The following is a 12,091-nucleotide window of genomic DNA, read 5'->3' on the forward strand; positions in this document are numbered from 1 at the left end:
GAAAGGTGCACAGAGGTGCCCAGAGTAAACGGCCTGCTCCTCAGTCATAGTTGCTAATATATGCATATTATTATTAGTATTGGATAGAAAACACTCTGAAGTTTCTAAAACTGTTTGAATTATGTCTGTGAGCATAACAGAACTCATATGAAAAAATCCAAACCGGAAGTGGAAATTCTGAGGCTGGTGGATTTTCAACCAAGATCCCATTGAAATCACAGCGAGATATGAATGGGTTTGCACTTCCTACGGCTTCCACTAGATGTCAACAGTCTGTAGAACTTTGTCTGATGACTCTACTGTGAAGGGGGGCCGAATGAGAGAATAATTAGTCACCACTGCCATGAGGTGACCATTCTTTGACTATGCGCGTTCACATGAGAGTGAGCTCCGTTCCATCGCTCATCTGAAGTCAATGTAATTCCCCGGTTGGAACGTTATTCAAGATTTATGTTAACAACATTCTAAAGATTGATTCAATACATCATTTGACATGTTTCTACTGACTGTTACGGAACTTTTGGACATTTCGCCACGTTTCACTGAACGCGCTTCGTGACTTTGGAATTGTTTACCAAACGCGCTAACCAAAGTAGCTAATTGGACATAAATACCGGACATTATCGAACAAATCAAGCATTTATTGTGGACCTGGGATTCCTGGGAGTGCATTCTGATGAAGATCAAAGGTAAGGGAATATTTATCATGTAATTTCTGGTTTCTGTTGACTCCAACATGGCGGCTATTTGACTATTGTTCTAAGCGCCGTCTCAGATTATTGCATGGTTTGCTTTTTCCGTAAAGTTTTTTTGAAATCTGACACAGCGGTTGCATTAAGGAGAGGTAAATGCACCAATTTGTAAGTTGCTCTGGATAAGAGTGTCTGCTAAATGACTTAAATGTAAATGTAGGTATATCTATAATTCCATGTGTATAACTTGTATTATCATCTAAATTTATGATGAGTATTTCTGTTGAATAGATGTGGCTATGCAAAATCACTGGAAGTTTTTGGAACTAGTGAACGTAACACGCCAATGTAAACTCCGATTTTTTAAATAAAAATATGAACTTTATCAAACAAAACATACATGTATTGTGTAACATGAAGTCCTATGAGTGTCATCTGATGAAGATCAAAGGTTAGTGATTCATTTTCTCTCTATTTGTGCTTTTTGTGACTGCTATCTTTGGCTGGAAAAATGGCTGTGCTTATTCTGTGGCTTTGCTTATTCTGTGGCTTGGTGGCGACCTAACAATCGTTTGTGGTGCTTTCGCTGAAAAAGCATATTTGAAATCGGACACTTTGGTGGGATTAACAACAAGATTATCTTTAAAATGGTATAAGACACATGTATGTCTGAGGAATTCTAATTATGAGATTTCTGTTGTTTTGAATTTTGGCGCCCTGCACTTTCATTGGCTGTTGTCATATCATCCCGTTAACGGGATTGCAGCCGTAAGAAGCTAACTAACCTCCAAACAAGCTTCAATGCCATACAACATTCCTTCTGTGGCCTCCAACTGCTCTTAAACGCTAGTAAAACCAAATGCATGCTTTTCAACCGTTCGCTGCCCGCACCCGCCTGCCTGAGTAGCATCACCACCCTGGACGGTTCTGACCTAGAATACGTGGACAACTACAAATACCTAGGTGTCTGGCTAGACTGTAAACTCTCCTTCCAGACTCATATCAAACATCTCCAATCCAAAATCAAATCTAGAATCGGCTTTCTATTTCGCAACAAAGCCTCCTTCACGCATGCCGCCAAACTTACCTTAGTAAAACTGACTATCCTACCGATCCTCAACTTCGGCGATGTCATCTACAAAATAGCTTCCAATGCTATAATCAGCAAATTGGATGCAGTCTATCACAGTGCCATCCGTTTTGTTACCAAAGCCCCCTTACCACCCACCACTGCGACCTGTATGCTCTAGTCGGATGGCCCTCGCTACATATTCGTCGCCAGACCCACTGGCTCCAGGTCATCTATAAGTCTATGCTAGGTAAAGCTCCGCCTTACCTCAGCTCACTTGTCACGATAACAACACCCACCCGTAGCATGCGCTCCAGCAGGTATATCTCACTGTTCAGCCCCAAAGCCAACACCTCTTTTGGCCACCTTTCCTTCCAGTTCTCTGCTGCCAGTGACTGGAACAAATTGCAAAAAAAATAAATAAATAAATAAATAAAATAAAATAAATAAATAAATAAAAATCGCTGAAGCTGGAGACTTACATTTCCTTCACTATCTTTAAAAATCAGTTATCTGAGCAGCTAACCGATCGCTGCAGCTGTACATAGTCCATCTGTAAATAGCCCACCCAATCTACCTACCTCATCCCCATATTGTTTTTATTTACTTTGCTGCGCTTTTGCACACCAGTATCACTACTTACACACCATCATCTGCTCATCATCATCTGCTCATCTATCACTCCAGTGTTAATCTGCTAAATTGTAGTTACTTTGCTACTATTTATTGCCTTACCTCCTCATTCCATTTGCACACACTGTATATAGACTTTCTTTTTTTCTATTGTGTTATTGACTGTATGTTTGTTTATTCCATGTGTAACTTTGTTGTTTGTGTCGCACTGCTTTACTTTATTTTGGCCAGGTCGCAGTTGTAAATGAGAACTTGTTCTCAACTAGCTTACCTGGTTAAATAAAGGTGAAATAAAAAATTAAATAAAACAATTGACAAACAAACCAAAACAAAGGCAAAGTCTACTCATGCTTTGTTGATTTCAAAAAAAGCTTTAGACTCAATTTGGCATGAGGATCTGCTATACAAATTGATGGAAAGTGGTGTTGGGGGAAAACATACGACATTATCAAATCCATGTACACAAACAACAAGTGTGCGTTTAAATAACACACATTTCTTTTCACAGGGCCGGGGGGTGAGACAGATTAAGCCCCACCCTCTTCAACATATATAGCAACGAATTGGCGAGGGCACTAGAACAGTCTGCAGCACCCGGCCTCACCCTACTAGAATCTGAAGTCACATGTCTACTGTTTGCAGATGATCTGGTACTTCTATCCCGAAACAAGGAGGGCCTATAGCAGCACCTAGATCATCTGCGCAGAAGTAAATCTCAGTAAAACAAAAAAAATGGTGTTCCAAAAAAGTTCCAGTTGCCAGGACCACACATACAAATTCCATCAATACACCATTGCCCTAGAGCACATAAAAAAAACTATACAGACCTCGGCCTAAACATCAGCTCCACAGGTAACTTCCACAAAGCTGTGAATGATCTGAGAGACAAGGCAAGAAGGGCCTTCTATGCAATCAAAAGGAACATAAAATCCGACATATCAATTAGGATCTGGCTGAAAATACTTGAATCAGTTATAGAACCCATAGCCCTTTATGGTTGTGAGGTCTGGGGTCCCCTCACCAACCAATAATTCACAAAACGGGACAAACACCAAATTGAGACTCTGCATGCAGAATTTTGCAAAAATATCTTCTGTGTACAACGTTAAACACCAAATAATGCATGCAGAACAGAATTAGGCCGATACCCACTAATAATCAAAATCCAGAAAAGAGCCGTTCAATTCTACAATCCCCTAAAAGGAAGCAATTCCCAAAACTTCCATAACAAAGCCATCATCTACAGAGAAATTAACCTGGAGAAGAGCCCCCTAAGCAAGCTGGTCCTGGGGCTCTGTTCACAAACACAAACACACCCCACAGAGCCCCAGGACACAATTAGACCCAACCAAATCATGAGAAAACAAAAAGATAATTACTTGACACATTGGAAAGAATTTACAAAAAAACATAGCAAACTATAATGCTATTTGGCCCTAAACAGAGAGTACACAGTGGCAGAATACCTGACCACTGTGACTGACCCTAAATTAAGGATATCGTACAGACTCCGTGAGCATAGCCTTGCTATTGAGAAAGGCAGACCTGGCTCTCAAGAGAAGACAGGCTATGTGCAATCTGCCCACAAAATGAGGTGGAAACTAAGCTGTACTTCCTAACCTCCTGCCAAATGTATGACCATATTAGAGACACATATTTCCTTCAGATTACGCAGACCCACAAAGAATTGGAAAACAAATCCAATTTTGATTACCTCCCATATCTATTGGGTGAAGTACCACAGTGTGCAATCATAGCAGCAAGATTTGTGACCTGTTGCCACAAGAAAAGGGCAACCAGTGAAGAACAAACACCATTGTAAATACAACCTATATTTATGTTTTTTTATTTTCCCTTTTGTACATCATTATAACACTGTATATAGACATAACATGACATTTGAAATGTCTTTATTCTTTTGGAACTTTTGTGAGTGTAATGTTTACTGTACATTTTGTATTGATTATTTCACTTTTGTTTACCTTTTTAACTTGCTTTGGCAATGAAAACATGTTTCCCATTGAGAGAGAGAGGGAGAAGGAGAAAGACGCATGTCCGGGACAAGGTAGCATGTCTGGTGAACAGGTCAGGGTTCCATAGCCGCAGCCAGAACAGCAGAAACTTGATCAGCAGCACGACCAGGTGGACTGGGGACGGGGGCAGCCAGGAGTCCTCAGCCCAGGTAGTCCTGAGGCATGGTCCTAAGGCTCAGGTCCTCCAGGAAGGGATAAAGAGCGAAAGAGATTGGAGAATTAGACGGAGCATACTTAAGATCACACTGGCACAGACTAATGCAGCATAGTTACTGGAGACTGAGACGGGGGGAGGGGGACACTTTGGCCCCATCTGACGATACCCCCGGTCACTGCCAACCAGGCAGGATATAACTCTACCTACTTTGCCCAAGCACAGCCCTCACATCACTAGAGGGATATCAACAGACCAACTTACTACCCTGTGACAAGGCTGAGTATAGCCCACGAATATCTCCCCCATCGCACAAGCCAGAGGGGGCACAAAACTGGACTCAAGTCGAGTATGGCGAAAAAAGCCTGGCACAACGTGACGCACCCCTCTTAGGGACGGCATGGGAGAGCACTAGTAAGCCAGTGACTCAGCCCTCGTAATAGGGTCAGAGGCAGAGAATCGCAGTGGAGAGAGGGGAGCCAGCCAGGCAGAAACAGCAAGGGTGGTTTGTCACTCCAGTGCCTTGCCGTTCCCCTTCGCACCTCTGGGCCAGACTACACTCAATCATCAGACCCACTGAAGAGATGAGTCTTCAGTAAAGACTTAAAAGTCAAGACCAAGTCTGCATCTCTCACATTGATCGGCAGACCATTCCATAAACATTTTATTATATTGGAGAAAGCCCTGCCTCCAGCTGTTAGCTTAAAATTTTTAGGAACAATAAGGAGGTCTGCATCTTGTGACCGTAGCGTTTATGTGGGTATGTACGGCAGGACCAAATTGTAGAGATAGGTAGGAGCAAGTCCATGTAATGCTTTGTAGGTTAGCAGTAAAACCTTGAAATCAGGCCGAGCCTTAACAGGAAGCCGGTGTAGAGGCTAGCACTGGAGTAATATGATCACATTTTGGGGTTCTAGTTAAGATTCTAGCAGCCATGTTTAGAACTAACTGAAGTTTATTTTGTGCTTTATCTAGGTACCTGGAGAGTAGAGCATTGCAGTAATCTACTTTAGAAGTATGAAAAGCATGGATTAGCTTTTCTGCATAATCTTTGGACAAAATATTTGATTTTTGCAATGTTACGAAGATGGAAAATAAGCTGTCCTTAAAATATTTTTGATACAGTATGCTTGTCATAAGAGTCCAGAGTAATCAAGTCAAACTGTCACATGCGCCGAATACAACAAGTGTAGACCTTACCGTGAAATGCTTACTTACAAGCCCTTAATCAACAGTGCAGTTCAAGAAGAGTTAAGAAAATATTTACCATATAAATGAAAGTAGAAAATAATAAAATAGTAACACAATAAAATAACAATAACAAGGCTATATACAGGAGGTACCAGTACCGAGTCAGTGTGCGGGGGTACAGGTTAGTTTAGGTAATTTGTACATGTAGGTGGAGTGACTATGCATAGATAATAAACAGCGAGTAGCAGCAGTATACAAAACAAATGGAGGGGAAGGGGGGGTGTCAATGTAAATAGTCCGGTGGCCATTTGAACCTTTCCGCCATCCACCTCCTTATGTCAGGAACACAGGCTTCCAGGGATGGCAATTTTGGGGCTGCACCATGTTTCATTGAAATGTATAGCTGTAAGGGCCTCCCAAGTGGCGCAGTGGTCTAAGACATTGCATCACAGTGCTAGGTGTGCCACTAGACATCCTGGTTCGAGTTCAGGCTCTGTCGCAGCCGGCCGCGATCGGGAGACCCATGGGCGGTGCACAATTAACCCAGCATTGTCCGGGTTAGGGGAGGGTTTGGCCGGCAGGTATATTCCTGTCTCATCGCGCACTAGCGACTCCTGTGGTGGGCCGGGCGCAATGCACCCTGACATGGTCGCCAGGTGTACGGTATTTCCTGTGACATATTGGTGCGGCTGGCTTCCGGGATAAGTGGGCGTTGTGTCAAGAAGCAGTGCGGCTTGGCTGGGTTGTGTTTCGGGGGACGCACGGCTCTCGACCTTCACCTCTCCCGAGTCCGTACGGGAGTTGCAGCGATGAGACAAGACTGTAACTACCCAATTGGGCACCACAAAATTGGGGAGAAAAAAATCCTAGACGTATAATTACTAGCCTGCAGCTGGAAATGACTTAAGTCTAGTACAAGAATACCGACAACCGCGGAAGCATCTATTCTATGCAACGACCATCTGTAGGCCTGACGTATCCATTACAAGAGACACTATCCAGAGCCGCGGAGAAAGCTACAACCACGAAGGACATTGTGACTTCTGGGGAAGTTAACCAGAAACTCTCTGATGAACTGACACTCCAGCAGACGGACCGGCGATTCCAACAGAGAGGACAACAACGACATAGGGGCATAAATATATACATTGAAATTATTCTCGAATGAGCGGCCATTCATGTGCAAAGGATTAGCATTTCAATGAATATAGTTATCAACTGTGTGTAGTGAATCCATTTTGTCTTTCCTGCTCTTTCTCTGTCCCCACCCCTTTCCTTTGTCTTCCAAGCCATCATATTGTCTTCGTCCAATAGGGACTTATCAATGCATTGTGTTAGTAACCAATATCTACTGTTTGTTTGTTATGTATTTCTGTGATTATTTAGTTAGTAAATAAATAATTAAGTAAATTTGTATATCGCTGGAGTCAATCACCACCTTCCGGAGACACCTGAAACCCCACCTCTTTAAGGAATACCTAGGATAGGATAAAGTAATCCTTATAATCCCCCCCCCCCCCCCCCCCTTTAAAAGATTTAGATGCACTATTGTAAAGTGGCTGTTCCACTGGATATCATAAGGTGAATGCACCAATTTGTAAGTCGCTCTGGATAAGAGCGTCTGCTAAATGACTTAAATGTAAATGTAACTGATGAGGTAATGATAAGGGAATTATATGCTTAATGGTAATGACTAAAAATATTCCACCCTGAAACTATATAATTGTATGAAATGTATTATAATCATAAAACTATAATCTGATGTGCTTAGTTTTAGTCAGAATTAGAACAAGGACTTTTTGTTCCTTTTTAGTATGTAAGCAGGGTTCAAGTGTGAAACAAATGATAAGAGGAGCTATCGACAGACAACCTGTTTTACTGTGTTCCATACAGGACATTCTGTCCACACCCAGGGAGGGGAGAAACCTTGGGCTTGTAGTAGATTGTATAACAGGTGGCAGGCAATGTATGAGTAGGAGAAGACTTGAACTATATTGTCATTGTCTCAGAGGGACATTTATTAGGAAATGAGAGGTATATAAGCCAATGTACAGGAAAGGATAAGCAGAGCTCTCGTAAATAAACATTCTGACTATTGTAGACTGGCCTCTGTCTGTTTCATTTCAACAAGAACCTTACACATTCTTGGTAACAGACCGAGTAGTTTAATTTAAGTTCAGTTTATGAACATTGAGAACATAATTCTCTTAACAGGTAATAATAATTCATTGATAAGATATGAACATATCTGAAGAGTCAATTCGAGAAATAGACTCTATAAACATTTGTGGTGCCTCGACGTCCTAGTTAATTGAAATTGACATGATTAGTTTAATCACGTAATAATTACACATAGAGAATTGATTTGCTAAAATAACAGTCTTCACATTTAATAATAGTCACAGACACTACATTAGCTTTGCGACAGTATCAAAAATAAATGTTGGATAGTTTTTAACTCAGGTTAAAAAGTAGGCTGATCGCCTCCCGGGTGGCGCAGTGGTCTAGGGCACTGCATCGCAGCGCTAGCTGTGCCACCAGAGACTCTGGGTTCGCGCCCAGGCTCTGTCGCAGCCGGCCGCGACCTGAAGGTCCGTGGGGCGACGCACAATTGGCCTAGCGTCGTCCGGGTTAGGGAGGGTTTGGCCGGTAGGGATATCCTTGTCTCATCGCGCACCAGCGACTCCTGTGGCGGGCCGGGCGCAGTGCACGCTAACCAAGGGGGCCAGGTGCACGGTGTTTCCTCCGACACATTGGTGCGGCTGGCTTCCGGGTTGGAGGCACGATGTGTTAAGAAGCAGTGCGGCTTGGTTGGGTTGTGCTTCGGAGGACGCATGGCTTTCGACCTTCGTCTCTCCCGAGCCCGTACGGGAGTTGTAGCGATGAGACAAGATAGTAATTACTAGTAATTGGACACCACGAAATTGGGGAAAAAAGGGGATAAAATGTAAAAATAAAATAAATATTTTTAATAGTATGCTGATCGAGCAGCAGTGAGGGATCTTTGATATTACACAGTACTGTCTTTCCAAGATAGTCGGAAGACTTCCAATTTGGTGAAGCGCTATTTCCTTTCCAATTTCATGGAAACTTGCTTCAGGGCTCTGGCATTTTCTGTATACCAGGAAGCTAGCTAGATTTTTTTTTGTTTTTAGAGGTGCGACTGCATCTAGGGTATTATACAAGGTTAAGTATAGATCCTCGGTGAGGTGGTTAACAGATTTTTGTTGTCCAACGTCCATGGGTAGGTGGAGGGAGTATGGAAGGGCATCAAGGAATCTTTGGGTTGTCTGAGAATTTAAGATGGAGTCCGGCAATCCTCAGCAGGCCTGGCTTGCTCCTGTTTGTGGGGGAGTCACAGAAAGAGGGCCAGTTATCTACTAATTCTATCTTTTGGGAGTGGCAGAAAACAGTTGTCAACCAGCGATTGACTTGTACGAGTCTGCTATAGAGCTCATCACTCCCGCTAACTGGAAGGGGGCCAGAGACAATTATTCGATGCCAACACATCTTTCTAGCTAAGTTACACGCTGAAGTTATGTTGTGCTTGGTGACCTCTGACTGTTTCACCCTAGATCATTGGTGCCGACGTTGGTGCCTATACCATCTACACTCACAGGTTTAGCCTCAGCCAGCACCATCTTCAGATTAGCCTTCACGCCAGTAGCTCTGCCTCCTGGTAAACAATGTATGATTGCTGGATGATTATTTTTAAGTCTAATTTTACGGGTAATGGAGTCACCAATGACTAGGATTTTCAATTTGTCAGAGCTAATGGTGGGAGGATTCGACGGCTCAGACCACGTAACGGGTGCAGAAGAGTCCTGAGAAGGCTCGGGCTTTCACTCCGACGCAAAACCGGTTGAACATTTCTATCCACTGAATGAGTGACACCGGTTGAGCATGCCGATAACATTTCTTTCCAGAAGCTGTGAGAAAATTGTCCGGCTGTGGGGACTGTGCAGGGGGATTAATACTACTACTTGTATTTACTGGTGGCACAGAAGCTGTATAGTCGTTTCCTACACTTAAATTGCCCTTGCCTAATGATATTTTTATTTTATTTTAAATATTACATTTTCATAAGTATTCAGATCGTTTACTCAGTACTTTGTTGAAGCACCTTACATGTAAGTATTCTTGGGTATGACGCTACAAGCTTGGCACAACTGTATTTGGGGAGCTTCTCCAATTCTTCTCTGCAGATCCTCTCAAGGTCTGTCAGGTTGGATTGGGAGCGTTGCTGCACAGCTATTTTCAGGTCTCTCCAGAGACGTTTGATTGTGTTCATGTTCGGGCTCTGGCTGGGCCACTCAATGACATTCAGAATACCACTCTCCATATGTTCAAGCATAGTGGTGGCTGCATCATGTTATGGGTATGCTTGTAATCATTAAGGACTGGGGAGTTTTTCAGAATAAAAAATAAACGTAATGGACCTAAGCACAGGCAAAATCCTAGAGGAAAACCTTGTTCAGTCTGCTTTCCACCAGACACTGGGTGATTAATTCACCTTTCAGCAGGACAATAACCTAAAACATAAAGCCAAATCTACACTGGAGTTGCTTACCAAGAAGACAATGAATGTTCCTGAGTGGCCAACTTAGTGTTTGACTTAAATCTACTTGAACATCTATGGCAAGACCTGGGAATGGTTGTCTAGCAATTATCAACAACCAATTTGACAGAGTTGAAGACACACAATCCAGGTGTGGAAAGCTCTTGGAGACTTACCCAGAAAGATTCACAGCTGTAATTGCTGCCATCAGTGCTTCTACAAAGTATTGACTCAGGGGTGTGATATAAATTAGATAATTATGTATTTCATTTTCAATAAATGTGCAAACATTTATAAAAACATGCATTTACTTTGTCATTATGGTGTATTGTGTGTAGATGGATAAGAGAAAAAAAATAATTAAATACATTTTGAATTCAGGCTGTAACACAAATGTGGAATAAGTCAAGGAGCATGAATACTTTCTGAAGGCACTGTATATGGGGTATACAACCATCCCAGCTCTGCAGATTTTGCTGCGAAGAGACAGAATCATTAGATCCCTTGTTTTGGTACTGCCCATTTGCAGCTTGTTTTTGGTCGCAGGTTCAGGAATGGCTGAAGAATTATAACATTTACCTGGAGTTAACTCTACAAATAGCACTGCTGGGAGATTTGAAAAGTAATAGTCAATACTCTTAGCGAAACATTTTATCTTTAATTTACAATCTGGAGAATCTATGAGAATGGAAAGGTTCAGGACTTTTGTGAAATATCACAGCATAGTTAAAAATGATATGGCAAAACTGGATTGGTGTTCAGAGATATATGGGGTTGAGGGAAGCTGAAGGGTGGGACTAAAAATATTTAAAAAACAAAATAATTAATGTAAAATAAACTGTATATAGTATGTATGAGCTGGAAGTAGAAGCTTAAGTGTTGTTGTCCATTAGTTACTCCAATTAGTGGAGGGATGAAAAGGTTCGGAGAAAATAGTAAAGAAGGAAAATATATAAGAGATATTTACACCAAAATATATGGGGGATTGGAAATGATGCAGACAATTACATTGATAGAAGCCACAATCTTTCTGCAATATTAAAGCTGATCTACCCATAAACAAAAAAAAGTGCTTTCACAGTGAATTGCGGCTGAACTTGACAGCCTGTCGGCAGTGGTCAATGATCTTGAACCTTTGCATGCCAGTGATGGTTCAGTTTGGTTCGACAGTTCCTCTGTATTTCACTCTGTATCTCGGTACCTCATACGTTTCTTACATTATTTCTTGCCAGGTTATCACAGTGTTATGGCCTTGCTACAACACTGAAGAGCCATAGGAGAAGGCTTGACTGTGCTGTGTTTCTGTTCAGATCTGCATCCACATTTATTGAAATAATAGTCCTGTAGTCCTGTAATCACTTGGAGAGACTGGAGTCCTGCTAGAGGTTCTCATGTTTAGCACAGGGCACATCTCCTGACTGGCTGCTTGAACTGGAGGACCTCATCTTTTAGAAATGCCATCATTCTCTCCAACCGCTTTGACATATGTCAAGGTGAGTTTGAGTCTGGTTGCTGTGCAGTTTTGGGCGATAAAACATCCTTATGTGCACTTGAGTCGTTCCATTATAGTGCTCTGTATAGGTAGGTGGTATACAGTATATGCAACCTCTAAGTCATGCAGGAAAAGGGTATTGGCCTCGTCGATGGGAGAGGGTCAGAATAACCCCAGTCATAACATATCACATCATGTTAACATCTCATCCAATGCACACTTTCATCACAAAGCCCATGCCACATAGAACTAGGCCTATATAAGCAACA

Source organism: Salvelinus fontinalis, chromosome 37 (assembly GCF_029448725.1).
Source record: "Salvelinus fontinalis isolate EN_2023a chromosome 37, ASM2944872v1, whole genome shotgun sequence".
NCBI lineage: Eukaryota > Metazoa > Chordata > Actinopteri > Salmoniformes > Salmonidae > Salvelinus > Salvelinus fontinalis.